The 18924-nt window shown below is 33.6% G+C and overlaps 1 non-coding gene across 1 annotated transcript; it reads right to left on the bottom strand.

Moving 5' to 3' along the window:
• Positions 1–4366: 4366 nt before the first annotated feature.
• LOC118532086 (U6 spliceosomal RNA) lies at positions 4367–4470 on the bottom strand. Its single transcript, XR_004915555.1, has one exon. It is a non-coding gene; the product is annotated as a U6 spliceosomal RNA (small nuclear RNA).
• Positions 4471–18924: the final 14454 nt, after the last annotated feature.

Raw genomic sequence — 18924 nt, 5'->3', positions numbered from 1 at the left:
AGTACAAAAACACTAATATTTTAGGATCCACAGTTAATTTATCCAGTTAACAGATAATCAGATTCTCCTGCTTTTTCTCTCGCTTAAGAAGAAATATATGTTACCTATACGTAGACAGCATACACATATATTTGTTATAGTAGCAAATGGTTCGACAATACAAATTCATATCCAGACATTCCTGATTCCTGATCTTCAGTCCTCCACTTACCCTTCTTATTAGCACTGTCATCAGTTTATGACGTTTGTAAATAGACTCATTCCTCTTCTATATGAATGATCACACTGCCGACACTGCTCCGTACCATGTTAAGATACTCTAGACTAAGTAAACTTCATTAGGAAATCAACCCTGGGATGTCAGTGGTTTAACTAAATAAACTTATTTCCTGATTGCAGTTTATCCCCAATCTGTTGTTGACAGATAGGAAGTGGAGAGCCCCAGGGCTCTGCTCTATCCATTTGCTCAGTCACCTGGGCTGACAGTCTTTATCTTTCTATTTGGTAAGAAATGGGACACAGTCTCTGTCCTCCACTGCAGAGCAATAGAGTAGAAGAGGAAATCATTCATTAATGATTAAGGGCCTCAATTAAGTCACTCAGAAGCAATTAAGGTGACCTATGTCTCTTATGCTCATAGCCCTTGACTATACCTAGTCAGATGGTCCTGAAACAGCTAGAGAACTGGCCAGTATGGGCCTCCTGAAAAAAAATGTAGCCTCCACATGCCCAGAAGATAAGATATATTGGACACTAGTCTACCACTTGCATCTCAATCTTTTTTGTTTAAATATATAGAAATATATATGTTTAATATATATGTGTATGTATGTATATATATACACATGTGTACATATACACACATATGTGTATATGTATATATCTGTGTCCTGGAGCTCATTCTGTGTTAGTAAATATATCTCTGATTTTAAAGGCTAAGTAATGTCTCATTGTATGAAAATACCAAATTTTACTTACCTAGTCCTGTACTAGGTTGTTTCCAGTCTTTTGCCAGTATAAAAATGCTGTAGTGAATAGCTTTTGTGAACAAGTACAAGCATGTTACTGGGATATATTTCTGGAAATGGAATTTGCAGCAGATTGTATGTGCATATAAAATTTTGAAACATACATGTTATAAAACCAGTGATATTTTGGGGGCACCTGGGTGGCCCAGTCGGTTAAGTGTCTGCCTTTGGCTCAGGTTATGATCTCAGGGTCCTGAGGTTGAGCCCCAAGTGGGGCTCCTCACTCAATGGAGAGTCTGCTTCTCCCTCTCCCTCTGCACATCCCCCCATGCTCTCTTTCAAATAAATAAATAAAATCTTTTCAAAAAATGGATATTTTCTTTTATATGTATTGTCTGTGTCTTCAGTATATTTGTCTCCTTTTTTGATTTGTTGGAACTGATTTACATGTTGTTTTGATTTATGAAAATTGATGTTGAGTTATTTGGTGCATAGATATTAGTAACTACTGTATCTTCATAACAAAGTGCCATCCTTTGTCACATTTCAAAGACCTGCATTTAATTTTTGTTTTATTAAGAATGTGACCCTGGGGCGCCTGGGTGGCTCAGTCGTTAAGCGTCTGCCTTCAGCTCAGGTCATGATCCCAGAGTCCTGGGATCGAGTCCCACATCGGGCTCCCTGTTCGGCAGGAAGCCTGCTTCTCCCTCTCCCACTCGCCCTGCTTGTGTTCCTGCTCTTGCTATCTCTCTGTCTGTCAAATAAATAAATAAAATCTTTAAAAAAAATAAAATAAAATAAAAATAAAGAATGTGACCCTGTTTTCATTTTGTTGGTGTTGTTGTCCTCCTTTTTATCTCTGGATTTTGTAACTACTTTGTTTATTTTGTATACAGCATTGGTATTAAATTTTGCTTTGGAATTCAATTTAATTATTTTTTCTTTTAGTAGACAAATTGAGTCAGTTTACAGTAATTATCAAATTCAGTCTTTGTTTTACCATATGTTAGTGTTGTTTTCCCCCCTTACATAGCCTTGCAGTTTATTTCCTTTGTTTCTCCATTTATTTCTTGTTATAATTAGGAAGAATGTGATTTTTTAGTACTTTCTTTTTCAGCTATCACTTTTTTTTTTTTTTTTTAAAGATTTTCATTTATTTTTTGACAGAGAGAGACAGCGAGAGAGGGAACACAAGCAGGGGGAGTGGGAGAGGGAGAAGCAGGCTTCCCTGCCGAGCAAGGAACCCGATGTGGGGCTTGATCCCAGGACCCTGGGATCATGACCTGAGCTGAAGGCAGACGCTAAACGGCTGAGCCACCCAGGCGCCCCTCAGCTATCACTTTTTAAAACACATACACTTCCATGTATTTATTTTCTGCTATGAATTTCCTACTATGACCAGTGGTAAAAGTAGTATAATTCATTTTCTCCTTCCCCTTCTTTATACATTTTGATTAATGATATTTCTTAATTGATTCTTAGTTCTAATAATTGAATTATCAATTATAAATGACATATTTTGGTACCTTAGATATAAAATTAGAGGAAATTCAGAACCCCTCTACTATCTTACACCCTTTTCTGTTCCACATCCAATTTTTATTAGTTTATAAATTTCTATCTTGTCAGAGAATATAAAAATATATACTCTTATCAATCCATCCTAAGTTTGTTTTATTTTATGTAAGTAAATTCATAATCATATATAAACCCTCTTGCCGTGTATTATCTTTTTTTGTTGTTGTTAGAAATTTATCCCATAGATTCTAAGAAAATTCTACAAAGTGGGACTCATGGGAACAGCATTCTTAAGTTTTTTCAGGATCTCAACTATCTATTTTTCTATTTATTTTCAATATTTTGTCCAAACTGGAGCACTTCAGAGTGAGAATGGGATGCTACTAATAACTATACCAGGACAATGGGTATCAACTCAATTGTATCTCAAGCTAATAAGGATGTATAGACATCCCACCTGATTGTCAGTGTATAATTTTAATATACACATTACAATATTCTGCAAGCTATAAATGGTAAACCTAATAAAACTCTGAGACAAAATAAGTTTTTTTGATTGTATTTTAGAAAAATGTTTCATTCCATTATTTTATCCCCACTCTCCAACTTGAGGACTAAAATATATATACGTGTTGGAACTCCATTTTCTTTCCTTCATATTTGTATTTTTTCCCCTAAATTTTTAAAATTATTCATATATTTCCATCTTATTGTTCCTAGGTTTATTATTTTTATTCTCTATCTTTCTTGTATTTTTTCACATTGTCTCATCTTTCTTATGATGCTTCCAATTTTGCCATCATTTATATTATAATTTTATTTTTTTTTCCTCTCAAACTTCCCTGAACTCTGGTAGCTCATATTCAGTCTTTTATGCGTATCTCTTTTCAGGTCACTTGTGTTTCTGCTTTGTGCTTTCTATATAAATATATAAATGATTATTTCATATCTTCCCCCCCATTTATGGTCATTTGGATTATTCAGTCACAATTTACAGTAACATTTTTGTGATAAATATTCTTCTGATATTAGTCTTTCACATTGTTTCTTTTTTTATTATTTTGGATAGTATATTTCAAATCATCTCTTCCTTTTCAAAGTAATACACATCTTTGAATCCATTGAGCTTTCCCTAGAACAGTAATTTGTAGAAGGTTATTGTAGAAATCATGCCAAGTCTTGCTCTAGGCTAATTTTTTTCCCTTGTGACTTAGGAAATTATATATGAGTTTTTCACTTTTATTTTTTTAAGATTTTATTTATTTGACAGAGAGAGACACAACGAGAGAGGGAACACAAGCAGGGGGAGGGGGAGAGGGAGAAGCAGGCTTCCCGTGGAGCAGGGAGCCCAATGTGGGGCTCGATCCCAGGACCCTGGGATCATGACCTGACTTGAAGGCAGACGCTTAACGACTGAGCCACCCAGGTGCCCCCAAGTTTTTCACTTTTTACTTCATTCTGGACAATGGAGATAGATAGCTGTGGTTGTCTTATCCTAACTTTTGTATTTTTGTGAAATTTCTGCATTTCATTCTTATCTTTAATGTATATTTTCACTGGATATAGAAATCTTGGTTGAGAGATTTTCTTTAAAGACTTTTGTAGATGATATTCCATTATCCTCTATCTCCTTTTTTTTCTAATGAGAATAGTAGTTTATATCATTGTTCTCTTATATGTAATGTGTCTTTTTCTTGTCTCCTTTCAACATTTTTCTCTTTATCTCTGGTTTTCCTCTGATTGTAATGTATCCAGTGGGGTTTTCATTGTAATTATCTTGGTTGGCATTCAAAGTTATTCATAAGTAATTACCCTAATTGGGATAATTATTTAATTTTGTTTTTTGAACTACATTTGGAAAATATTCTTTTTTCTTTCTTTTAAATATGGAGTGCTTCATGAATTTGCATGTCCTCCTTGTACAGGGGTCATGCTAATCTTCTCTGTATCATTGCATTTAGAAAATATTCTGTTATGTATCTAATATTCTTTATTCTTTATCACCTTTACTATTTAGATTCCAATTGCATATGTATTACATCATTTGCATATGAAGGGACAAAGCATATGAATGGATAAAGACATAACATGCAAAACGTTAGTATTGCACAAAATAGCCTTTAAGGTAAAAAACATTAATAGAAAGTAATGAAGATGAGTTCATAATAATAAAAATTTTAATTTACCAAGAACTAATAAGAATTTTAAACTCTATGCACCTGAAACCATAGCCTAGGAGTGTATAAATAAAAATTTTCATAAACACAGAGGAGAGAAAAATCTTAAAAACATAATGTAAAATCTTTAATATACTTCATTCAGTATGTGACAGAAAAATAGGACAAGAATACAAGCAAAAACATCATTATTAAACAATCCTGTTAATTTCTATTAATACTATTTTATCTTAAAGTCTATTTTTTCTAATAATAGCATATCTACATTAGCTTTCTTTTGCTTGGTATTTACAAACTGTCTATTCATCCATTTGCTTTCAGTCATTCTGTATTCTCATATTTTGTTTGTGTCTTGTAAACAATTTACAGTTGGACTTTTAAATCAATCTCAAATATTGCTGTTCTAATTAGTGTATTTATTTATTTAATGTCATTAGTCATGTTAGTTGTATATTCACTGATTTAATTTTTGTTTTCTATTCGTTCCACCTCTTCTATTTCAATTTTTTCTCTTTTATGTTACTTTTAAGATTTTTTTTTTTTACTTGTTTATATTTTTTAAAAATCTTGAATGTGGGCACCTGGGTGGCTCAGTTGGTCAAGCATCTGCCTTCGGCTTAGGTCATGATCACAGAGTCCCGGGATCGAGTCTCACATTGGGCTCCCTGCTCAGTGAAGAGTCTGCTTCTCCCTCTGCCCTTCACCCTGCTTGTGCTCTCTCTCTCACTCTCTCTCAAATAGATAAGTAAAAATCTTAAAAAAAAAAAATCTTGAATGTACTCTTTCATTTAGTTGTCATAGTGTAATAGTGAGATATAATAATACCTCTGTACTTGGTCTTTGGTCCCTCATTCCAGACACAGAGCTCCTAAAAGAATTTCCTGAGTGACAGGAGTAGCTTTTGTTAGCATAATAAGACTCTTTCAGCCATATCTGAGTTTATGCTAATAAGATGACTCTCAGTGGGCCCCTAGATAGTTTCAAGATGGGGACTGGTTGTCAGAAGAACCAACCAGGCCCTGATCTCTGGGGAGATCACCCATGGCCAATGATTTAATCAATCATGCCTATATAATGGAGCTTCCATAAAACCCCTGAAGAGTGGTATTTGGAGAGCTTCCAGGTTGGCAAGCATATTGAGGTGTGCACCTGGAGGGAGGATGGAAATTTTGTGCCTCTTTGCTTATGTGTCCCTATCCCTTTTTCTTGGATTTGGCTGTTCCTGGGTTATATTTTTTATAATAAACCAGTGATAGTGAGTAAAGAGTTTTCCTGAGTTCTGTGAGCTGTTATAACAAGTTACTGAACTGAGGAGGGTGTTGTGAGAGCCCCCAGTTTATACCTGATCAGTAAGAAGTAGGAGAGGCCCAGGACTTGTGATTGACATCTGAAGTTGGGGACAGTCTTGAGGGTCTGAGTCCGTAACCTGTGGCATTTGCCTTAACTCCAGTAGTTGGTGTCAGAATTTAATTGAATTGTATACACTTGGTGTTCAGAGAGTTGGAGAAGTGGTTACTAGTATGGGAAAAACCCACTCATTGGTGTCAGAAACATTGTGTATAAAAACAGTTACAGAAGTTACAAAATGTGTACAAAACTAATTAAAGTCTAAAGTAAACCAAACCCTAACAATACCACTCCCCCCCCCCCCCCCCCCCGGCAAAGAAAGAATTGTAAACATTTTATCTTTACTGGATCACTCCTGTTTACTGTTATTTTTTTATGTTTTCTTTTCTTTTTTTCTTGTTTAATAAACCCTGGTGATACACCAGTGTGGATATGATGCTTCAGGATGTGTTGGATTGATGGTTTCCTTTTGTTTCAGCCTTACACTGTGGGTATCTCAAGTTAATTTGGGAAGTCACTTCTAAGGCTGCGTGACTTGATCAGGCCCTGGCCTCAGACATCTGTTTCCTTCTACCAGACTCCAAAACTGAAACCAACTTCTCCTGAGTAGGTATATCTTGCATTGCAACAACTTCAGTGTTCCTGTGCTCTGCTGGCTGATATGGGACCTCCTTTCCCTTTTGTTTTGACATGTCCTTTACTACCTTTGCAAATTTTTTATATTCCTAAAAAAATGTACATTTAAAATCCAGCAGTGTTCATTTTTTTTCAGTAAGAGAGGGACCTAATTTATAATGACTGCCCCCCCCTCACTGGAATTCAGCTTCAAGAAGGAATGTTTATGATGTTTTCTAGGAAGGTCCCAGTTAATATTTTTAAGTAATAATTTAATCCATAACTTTCTCATATATGCATCAATTCCTACAATGTGGGAAAGCCCTGTCAGGCTCATCCTTCACTGTCTACATTAAGTGTCAGCTCTTCTGAGGAGGTTTTTTCAACAACAACTATGCACAACAATCAATCACTCTCCCTTCCTTCCCATCCCCCCTCTTCCCTGCGTGTGCTCCTAAGTTGTCTCCACAATTAGGTTAGTAACGTAAGAGCAGGATTCTTTTGTATTCATTTTATTTTATACATTATTTATATATATTTATTTCATTGTACACCTACAGCAACTAGAAAAGTGTACAGAATAAAAACATTCAATATCCCCTTACAATAACATTTTCTACACGAGAACATGGTTATGATGAAAACAAATAACATTTTTCAATTATATTCACTTTATGCTATAATTTATAGTGATCTGTCCTGAACATTAGAATTATACTTCTCTAGAAAAAATGAAAGGAATACTTGAAGATCAGGGGCGCCTGGGTGGCTCAATCGTTAAGCATCTGCCTTTGGCTCAGGTCATGGTCCCAGGGTCCTGGGGTCGAGCCCCACATTGGGCTCCCTGCCTAGCAGGGAGCCTGCTTCTCCCTCTCCCACTCCCCCTGCTTGTGTTCCCTCTCTCACTGTGTCTCTCTCTGTCAAATAAATAAATAAAATCTTAAAAAAAAAAAAAGAATACTTGAAGGTCAGCAAAAAAGCACATTAATATGGATAAAATTCCAATGTTCATTAGTTTTTTTTAAATACAAAGATTCATTTTAATTTTGCTATGAATGTATATGGTACTCAAGTATATTGCATTTAAGGTACTTCACAGTTCAACATGAAAATGTCAAGTTAGTTTGGAGTTCACATCATTCTTGAAGAAGAGACAACACCTTTAATCCTAATATTTTGGCATTTCTTCCTGTCATAATAATTTCATGGTGCACCCTTATACTCTTTTCTCTGTGTGATTTCTCTCTAACTGAAACAATAGATTATAGTGTGACAAAAGAATGATTTTTTTTTTTTCAGTCAGGCTTCAGTTCACTTTAAAAGAAAATTGCTTTCATGCCTTCCTTACAAAGGAACCTATGATGTTTGAAGTTAAACAAAATGACCTAGTAGAAAATATGTCAGTTTAGAACTACAGGATTTGTGATTGAAGATGTCATACTGAATTTTCAGAATACGATGGAAACATTGATTCAAACATCCTCCAAAAATGTCTTACCGAATTCACAAAGAAGCAATAGTGTGTATTTTTTTTAGTTGATGAGATATTTTTAAAAGGAATTTATATACCTGGTTAAATTGCTTAGTAAAATGCAATGTTAATATAACTCAAGACCCTTTTACTTACTTAAGAAATGAATCCTATATTTGTATAGCTAAAGTGGAGTTCTAAGTTTTGAATTGCAAATCATAAAACTGGAGAAGGTTTAATTTAAATAGAATAGAAGAGATCAGCTAGTCAGACTCTTGAATTTAAATAAGGGCCAATTGAGGCTTACTGTAGGTAGCAGAATAATAAAATTAATGGCTTAAATAAAAGTTTAAGAATTAATCATCATACTTTTATTTGTTTTATTAATAGAAGTATTACAGTGTATTTACATTTCAAAAAGTTCTTGATTTAGAACCTTTTAGAAATGGAAAGACACATCTCTGACATTGGTAATAGATACTTGCTTCTATTGCAGAAACTGCATCTGTATGTTGTTTCTTTTATTTAAAATTTTATGTATCAAACATGTAGAAGAGAATAGAGAACTTGAATATGATCATCTGTATACTCAAGTTAAACTTTCTCCCCATTTATTTCAACATCTAAATATTTGGGGAATAAAGCATCACAGTTTTGCTCCCCAGGGCCTTTGCATATGATTTTTTCATGTTGTGGACTGCACAACCCTAGCACGCAGCATTTACACTGAAGTCTGAGTGAAACGGTGATCTATGGATCATGCAGAACACAACCAACAGGACCTCAGTCAACCTTTCTTCCAAGAATGAGTTATTATTCATATTTAGACTTACATAGTTTTCAATCTTGCTTCACACATGCATCCTCACTTTATCAAATAGGAGTTCATTAGAGGTATGAAGCAGAATTACCTGTGTTTTCTTGAAGTCAGTCTTCAGCCACTCTAATAAGATTCTTTTCTCCTACTTTCAACCCCCCATAATTAAACTTATTTAATATTTATGGATTCATGAGACAGTATTTGTATCTATCTTGAAAAAACCCACACATCTGTAATCAATTAATTTATAGCAAAGGAGCCAAGCATATACAATAGGGAAAGGACAGTTTCTTCAATAAATGGTGCTGGGAAAAGTGTACATTCACATGCAAAAGAATGAAACTAGACCACTATCTTATACCATACACAAAACTGAACTCAAAATAAATTAAAGATTGAACATAAGACCTAAAACCATTAAATTCCTAGGGGAATTAAAAAACAGGTGGTAATCTTGACATAAGTCTTGGCAGTGAATTTTTTATTTTTTAATTTTTTAAATTATTTATTATTATTATTATTATTATTATTATTTTTTTTTTTTTTTAGAGAGTGCATGAGTGAGGAGAAGCAGAAGGAAAGAGAGAATCTTAAGCAGGGTCCACGCCTGGTGCAGAGTCTGATGCAGGGCTGGATCTCACAACCCTGAATCATGACCTGAGCCAAAATCAAGAGTTGGACACTTAGCCAGTTGTGCTACCCAGGTGCCCTGTTAGCAAATACTTTTTAATCTGGCACCAAAAACAAAAGCAGCACAAGCAAAAATAAACATGTGGGACTACAACAAATTAAAAAACTTCTACACAGCAAAGAAACCATCAACAAAATGAAGAGGTAGCCTACGAAGAGGGAGAAAATAATTGCAAATCATATGTCTGATAAGAGACTTACATCGAAAATATGCAGAGAACTCATGCAATTCAGTAGCAAAACAAATCTGATTTAAAAACAGAAGATCTGAAATGATATTTTTTCAAAGAAGACATATAGATGACCAACAGGTACATAAAACGATGCTCAGCATTATTAATCATCAGAGAAATGCAAATCAAAACCATGAGATATTACTCCCAGCTGTTAGAATGGTTATACTTAAAAAGAAGAAAAATAACAAAGTGTTGGCAGTGATGTAGAGGAGAGGGAACCCTTGTGCACTGTTGATGGGAATGCAAATTGGTGCAATTACTATGGAAAACATTGGGTATGCCTCAAAAAATTAAAAATAGAACTACCATATGATCCAGCAATTCCACTTCTGGATATTTATCTGAAGAAAACAAAAACACTAATTTGAAAAGAAAAATGCACCCCCATGTTCACTGCAACATTATTTACAATAGCTAAGATATGGAAAAAAAAACCTGTGTTCATCAATTCACAAAGAAAGAAAGAAAATGTAGTATATTAATACCATGGAGTATTAGCCATAAGAAAAGAATTCAGTCTTGCCATTTGCAATAACATGGACCCTGAGAGCATTATCCTGAGCAAAATAAGTTAAACAGAGAAAGAAAAATACTGAATGATATCTTTATATGTGGAATCTAAAATAATAATAAAAAAACAGAAAAACAAACTCAAAGACACAACAAACAGATTGGTGGTTCCAAGAGGTGGAAGGTAGGAGAAATGAGTGAGCTATTTTTTCTTTTTTTTAGTTTAAGTAAATTGATAAAAATTAAAAAGCAAACCAACAATGGATTCAATTTTTTTTCTAATTTAATGCTTTAACAATTCATACTGGCTTCAGTTTAACTACTAAATGAGGCAATATATGTGTGATGCTTAGAAAAGTGCTTGGCAATAGTAAGGGCCGTATAAATCTTAGTTACTATTGTTGTTACTATGTAAGTTTTAAAGCTATCTGAGGCATCAACAATTGGTAATTATGTCCATTTTGTTCCAAACAATTAATGGTATTTTTCTCTTTTATTGAATATTATTTTAAAGTATTTTTTTTCTGTTTTATATTTTCTATTTATATTATTTGAATTCTTTCTATTATCCACACTTGACAAAACTATTTCTGAAACCATTAAATATCTCTAACCTGCTTCTCAAGACCTTAGGTAGTTTAGAATCTATTCACTCTTCCTTCATTCTTACTGTTTTTTGTACATTATTATAGTTCAAAGTCTTTTAGCAACTCTAAGTATCGTCAGTATTTGTTGTTTCATAAAATCAGTGTTTGCTTGGATTTAACCACTGTTTACAACATATTTGTTCATCCTTCTTGTGTTCTCCATCATTCCTTTACAATTCAATTACCTTATTTCTAAAGAAGGTCCTTTCATGGAAAAATTATTAGTATAATATCTTTCAGAATTTTCATCAAAACATCTCTATGTATTTTTTACTCTTAAATAGTAACTTAGCTGGCTCTAGAATCTCAGATGGTGAGTTGTTTCCTTTCAATATTTGAAGATGTTTTTCCAATGCCTTTGGCTTTTCTCTTTGCTGTTGAGAAGTTTACTATCAACATCATTGTTTCTATATTGGTGAAGTTTTTCTGTTTGTTGTGAATAGATCTTTGTTTTTGAAGCTGTGCAATTTCCCTACATCAAGTTTTATTGATTGATTATTTATTGATGAGGTTTATTTTTAATTATCATGTTGAAGAAGTATTGTACTTCTTGAATATGAGGATTCGTGTCTTTTATGGAATCTGGACAATTCTTTGTCATTAACTCTGAATATGACATCTCTGCTTTTGTCTTTCTTTCCTCTCAGGACTCCAAATAGATATTGGTTAGAGGTTTGTGTGCTTTTTCTCATGACCTTCTACCTGATTTGACATTTCTTATCTATTTCCCTATGCGGCCTTCTTCGTAATGTCCTCAGAGTCACCTTAACATAAACATTTTTTTTATGATATTGGCTATTCTAGTTTAAAAATTACATTTTTATTTCAAAAGTTACCTCCTTTTCTAATATGACTTCCCTTTCTTTTTGTGTCTTTACTCATTTTATACTTCCATTTTAAAATGTCAATTAGGATTTCATTAACTGAAGTTCTCAGATGTCCATTCTTGTGTTGGTTCTTCAGGTTATCTTACCTGGTACATTATTTGCTCGTATAAATATTATTTTGAAGTTTGAGTTCTCTTTTAGGAGCCTTATAAAGAAGATTTTATATATGGAAATGCAGCAAAATCTGTTTGAGAATATTTCCCACTGTAGCAGATAATCTTTTACTTTTGTTGAAAGGAACTGATTTTTGTGTTAATTTCTCACTTAGAGTTTTCAGAAAGCGTAAGTGGCATATATTTGAAGGGATTCCTTTTTTTTTTTTTTTGTTTCCACTCGGGATCCTTGTCAAGGCAAACAAACTTCCTTCTACTCACTCTGGGCTGGTGGAAATTTTCCTGAGCGCATCCTCTCCCTTGTGGGGTAGCCTTTCCAAGAGTCCTGGCTTTATTCTATAATCTTAGTTATGATTCCAATTTTCCAGAGCCCCTAACTTATGTGCTCTCACTGTATTTCAGCTTCCTCTTGATTTGGGGGCTCAGATGGCTTTCCTTGTTTTCCAGAGAATTCAGTTCTGTATTTAAAAGAGTGACTTTTATACTATATCTTTCTTTTCAAGATATTCATATTGTTGTTCTCAGATGATTTATTTTGTTATCTTGATATAACCATTAGTACATGATGATTGGTTCATTTGAGAGAATAATCACTATTGTGTTTAGCCACTTTAAAGGGGACTTTTTTCAGGGTTAGAGGATGATAAAATTGTTATCTTCTGAGCCACTTAAAGTATACACATAAATTATTATTGCAAATATTTTAATGTAACTCTAACCATAAAAGCAGGATGAACATGGAAATAGGATTACAAAATATAGAATTATATTTGTGATTTAAATACACATGCTTTTTATCTTTGTATATAAAATTAACCAAATATTTTATGTGAAGTTATAAAGTCATTCTCAAGATTTACTTTCAAAATAAAAATAAAACATATATATTTGAATAACTATGTACATGTAATGTTTTATGTGGTTATAACAAATTATTTTTCTTTGGGGGATTAAGTCAAGATAATGACTTTATAAATTCACATAAAACATGAATTAATAAAACACAGACACAAAACAAAGTAATGAAAACAATATATTTATTTGAAGTCTAATTACAAACATTGAGAAAATTAAATTTCCAACATTAATAATAAAAACATTAAGGTAAATCCATTTCCTTGAGGAAGTGGTGATGATGAAATGTTAAGTCCATATACAAGTTCCAAATATATATGGTCTCTATTTTGTAATGTTTCATTTTACCAAAATGTTAAAAGTATATGTCTGTGCATCAGGGATTTGAATGTTTAATACTTTTATTTTAATATTTTGCTACATTTTCTAGATTTCCCAGGATTATGTATTTTTTTTTCTAATAATGAAAACCATTAACTGTTCTAAAGTGTCTCTATTTGGGTATTTTCCAACTTTTTGACAATTCAGAACACATCTTTTAGTTTGTTTATTTTCTAGAAATAATTTTGTGGCTGTCATGGGCTAGTTTATAAAATACCTTAGGTATAATATTATGGTAAATTGATATTCTCACTCAGAGTCCTTTATATTTTATTTACAATAACTGGGTTTACGTGCTACATCCCAGCAAAGAATTAAAAAGTACATAAAACAAAAGTTCATTACTTCGTTGGAGTTCACTTTTTTAGCTATCTTTTATTTTATTACTTTATTTTTCCATTTGAATTTTGCATATAATGTGAATGCCATGGAAATATATCCATGTTTAGCCATTACATTCAAATTAGAATGCATCTTATTTAATTGAGGAAAATTTTAAACAACTTTGAAGGACAATGATCCTTTGTATTTTAAATCAGCTAATGAAATACAGAATAATAATATTGTAATGGTTTTAGGTTTTTAGATATTTGAAATTTAAATATTCGAAAAATTTACTTATCATATATTAAGTTAGCTTGAATTTTATAATTTGACTTGAAATTTCATATTCTTGAAACCACACCTTATCCAAATAATTCTTACATAATCAGTGTTTCTTTAAGACTACTCCTTCGGTAATTATATTACTTTGATTACAAAAAGAACGAAGAAGATCTTATAATGAGAAAATAAGGTGATCTATCTCTATTTCTATCCCTTTTCCCATGCCAGTTCTCAGAAAAACACATCAGTTTCAATCCTCTTGTACATCTAAACCAAGACATAATAAACTTCATCCCTCAAAATGGAATTTAAATAAAATTAACCAAAGAAACAAATTACCAACATTTTTTCCTGGGCTGCAGATGTGAAACTTTCTGGGGATGCAATAGCTAGCTAAAATAAATATTTCACTGTGAGAAAAAATTCTCAGCTTTGCCATTTCTAGTTCTGAGAAAAATTATTGTACCTCCTTCTTAAAGTTATTGTAAAGATTACATGACTTAACTTATGTAAATCTTTTATTACTAAGGCAGGCACATAGTAAATAGCAATTCTATTATTGTTGTTTATTTTGTCATTTTTGAAGTTGTCTATAGAATGATATAGAGTTTTAAAACAAATTTTAGGGATCATTTCTTTTTCTTGAAAAATTGCTATATACCTTGGAGTACTATATGAAATAACTCTTCTATTTCTTTGAGTATTTAAGGGATGCCAAGTATATCTATATGAGTGATTTTTTTTTTTTTTTTGGCTCTATATGAATGGCAGTGCAAGTGTTTGGGGAGATAGGGAACAGTTACTGTATCCTGTACTTTTCCACCTCACAGTGCACAGCGATCTCAGAGTAAATTTGGCACATCAAACAGCATATGATCAAATCTGTTAACAGTCAGGAAAAACATGTGTTATCTAATAATTTCACCAACTATAATTCTAACTGAAGCATGACCTTGGGATGATTATGTTATTTAGGACTTTTCAAAAGCAAAGACATCTTCTAATTTACCAAGTTGTGAATGAACTCACTTCATGTTATTTAACAGGAACATGCAACTGGTCTTAAGTATAGAACAATTGCTTTCTAAAATGAAATAAAGTTTATCATACTCAGGAATGAATCAAATTATGTATAATTGATGTAACAGTGCCAAAATATATTCCTGCTGGAAGATACTTCTCACTATGTATTTGAAATTGAAAATACGTAGCACACAGCAAATATGATAGTGTGAAGGTAGTATTTTTAATATAGTAAATATAAAAAAGCATTGAATAATTTGACATACCTGTTTTTCTATTTCTTTTTAAGATTTTATTTATTTATTTGACAGAGAGAGAGAGAGAGACACGGAGAGAGCACAAGCAGTGGGAGCAGGAGAGAGAGAGGGAGAAGCAGGCTCTCCGCTGAGCAGGGAGCCTTATGAGGGACTCGATCCCAGGACCCTGAGATCATGACCTGAGCTGAAGGCAGACGCTTAATGACAGCCACCCATGCACCCGGTTTTTCTATTTTTTAAAATAAACCTCAAAAACTATGCATTTAACATAGTTTCTATGTTTGGAAATATTTATATCCAAGTAACCGAGGTATACATCATTAAGACTTTGGCTGGTGCTTGGTAAGATTATTCATGGCTTGAGGAACAGTTGGATGCCATCAATAATTTATTTATTTATATGTGTGTGTGTGTGTGTGTGTATGCATGCATGTGTATTTATTGTTTCTCAGTGTGGTAATAACCTTAAAAACTTCCAAAATTACTTTTTTAATCTCATTATAGTTAAACTGAATACAAGCTAGAAATTTACTTATTACGCTTGTTGTGGGCTTAGAGGAAATTTTTGTACATGGGAAGACTGGTTAGAGCTGGAAACACTCCACAGAAATGCATAATAGAGATTGGGAAAGTGTGGCAGTGGCCTCGTTTTCCAGGTGTTTGCTCAGTTGTCATGGGTATGAATGTCCTTGTACTGTGGAGGTGGAGAAATACAGTTTTTACCTTCTCGCATCTTAAGTACCTACATCATGAAATTATAAATATTTGTTTTTAGGATCTAAAGAATAGAAATGCATTTTGCCTCAATCACTTTCTCCTGGCTATAAAACTTTTTTGAGGATCAGCTACTTTGCTAATGTGTGTGTGTGTGTGTGTGTGTGTGTGTGTGTGAGATATTCAACTTTCACAGCATTCCAGGATAAAAACTCTATTATTTACTTTTATAAATTAGGAAACTGAAACAGAGAGGCTATGTGAGTGATCCAGGATTGGAGAGCCAGAATATGCACCTGATCCAGGACAGCTTCTCTAGGACCAACACATGTATTTAGACCCTAGCAAGCAGGAAAGAGGAAAGGGACAGAGAAGTTACATCCTCTCCCTTTGAAGACCCACTCCAGAATTTGCAGAGCTCACTTTTATACTCCATCCCATTACCCGGAGGTTAGTGACGTTGCCATACTGAGGCAGTCTTTATTCAGACAGGGTATGCTCACCTAAATTTTCTAACTAAAAGGAAGGAAAAGCAGATTTTGGTGAACAGCTCCATAACAAATGATAAATGTCCATCAGGTTATTCCATTTAACAATTATTCTTATTCTTTTGAGTGTCTTTTATAACTTCATCCATGGAATCTGTCACTGAGATTTGTGAATTAAAGATTCAATACTCTACATTTCCAATTGCTAAGTTCTCCTTAAGATTTAGTTCCAGGAATGATCTTCTGACTTGGACTAATGAGGATTCGCCCAAACATAAGAAGAAGAAACATACACATTCATCCTTTGAATATTTACAAAATGAACCTTATATGAACAATAACAAAAAAAAATTGAATTCATTTTCTATCTTGTACTGGGAAATTAAACATTTTCATGGCCAATTTCAAACGCAGAATTTGAGGCAGTAGAGTTTAGGGTGTTTTAGAAGGATAAAAATAGAATTTTAATTCTCAGTTTCCCACATATAAGCTGTACAACCTTGGGACTTAGATTTCTTATCTGTAAAGTATACTTAAAGTAATAAAGACTTTATAGTGATTTTAAGAGTATTAAACTTAATAATAAATATGTGTGGGTGTACATCTATAACATATGTTTTTTTTTGACAAATTTGGTAGTCATACTTTATAAACTACTTGATAACTTTTTCATTGAATTATGTATTATGAGCATGTATTTCATATATAATAACATGCATCTACACCAATATTCTTAATCAGTTTGTGGTATCACATTTTGTCGATCTCAGTATGTATAGACAAGTACTACTGATAGAGTACATAAGAATTGGGAAAGAGAGGGGCACCTGGGTGGCTCAGTTGGTTAAGTGTCTGCCTTCGGCTCAGGTCATGATCCCAGGACGCAGGGATCAAGTCCTGCATCAGGCTTCCTGCTCAGTGGGGAGTCTGCTTCTCCCTCTGCCCCTCCCCCTGCTTGTACTCTCTCTCTCTCTCAAAAGTGAATAAAATCTTTAAAAAAAATTGGGCAAGGAGAAAAAAAGCAAAATGTCCATGATTCATAGGTGATATGCCTTTTACATTAAAAATCAAAGAACATTTGAAATAAATTATTTGAATTAATAAGAAACTTTGGTAGGTGGGTTTTTACATTTATCTAGTAAATATTTAATGAACATATATGTGTGCTTGGGATACATCAGTGAATATAACAAATATCCTTGTCTTATTAGAGCTTATATTCTAGCAGATAATATGGGAGATAAGAAATATTAAATGCAAAAATTAAGTAAATTATATAATGTGTTAGAAGGTGATACTGCTATGGAAAAAATAAAGCAAAGTCAGAAGATTCAGATATGCTAAGATGAGGTAAGACTTTCCATTTTAAATATAATATTCTGAATAAGCCTCTAAGACTGCAGAGGGGTCTTAGACATGAGATATGAGACATGTTTAGGGTTAAATTTTGAATGTATTAGGGTTGAGATAGCCAAGTGTGGAAGTCTAGTGAGAGTTTGGGTGTAAGAGTGTAAATTTCGAGACGTTCTAGTATGGGGACATGAATTTGAGAGTCATCAACATATAGGTGCTATTTACAAAGCCACTGCAGGAGATCACTATGGGTGTTCTGTAAATAAAGAAGAGGACCATGGATTCAACCCTGAGGCCTTCCTCTGTTAAGAAGTGGAGAAAAAGAGAACCAGTAAAGGAACTTGAAAGGTAGGAAGAAAATTTGGCTAGAGGGGTACATGAGAGATCATGTGAAGTTAGCCAAATGCTGCTGACTACTCAAGTAAAAATATGGACTGCTAATTTAGCTTGGAGGTGATTAGGGACCTAGGCAAGAACAATTGCACTGAAGTGGTAAAGTCAAATGCTTAACTGGTATATTCATTTGCTTAGGTTGCCATAACAAAGTATCACAGACTGAGTGGTGTACATAACAGCAATATATCATCTCACAATTCTGGAGGCTAGAAGTCCAAGATCAAGTATTGGCAGATTTGATTCTTTCTTGAGAGCCATGAGGAAAATCCATTCCATGCCTCTCCCCTAGGTTCCAGTGGTTTTCTGACAATCGTTGGTGTTTTTTGTCTTCTCAAAGCAGCACTTGGATCTCCGCCTTCATCTTCACTTGGCATTCCCCCTGTGGGTGTGTCTGTGCCCAATTCCCCCTTTATATAAGAACACTTGTCATATTGGATTAGGGATCTACCCTACTCCAGTATAACCTCACCTTAAGTAATTATATCTATAACAACCCTATATCCAAATAAGGTCACAGTGGACTTCAACAAATGAATTTGGAGAGGGGCACAGTTCAGCCTACAATTGGAGAGGGATTAAGAGAGAATGGAAGGAGATATGGGGATCCAGTGAGTAGAGATCACCCTTGAGGATTTTTTTTGTAAAACAGAGAAATGGTGCAATAAATGGCAGGAGGAGGTGGAGTTAAGAGCATTTTTGATGTTATTTTGTTTTGTTTTTAAGATAGGAAAAATATCAAATTAGTATATAGGCAGGACTGATTCAGTAGGGAGGGAAAGAATTGTTACTATAGATGACAGACGGGAGAAATTCTGAAGCATTAAGTAAGCAATAAAAATAGGTTCTAGTGCC

This window comes from Halichoerus grypus, chromosome 3 (genome assembly GCF_964656455.1).
Source record: "Halichoerus grypus chromosome 3, mHalGry1.hap1.1, whole genome shotgun sequence".
Taxonomy (NCBI): Eukaryota; Metazoa; Chordata; class Mammalia; order Carnivora; family Phocidae; genus Halichoerus; species Halichoerus grypus.
This window is presented reverse-complemented; position numbering and strand designations above follow the sequence as displayed.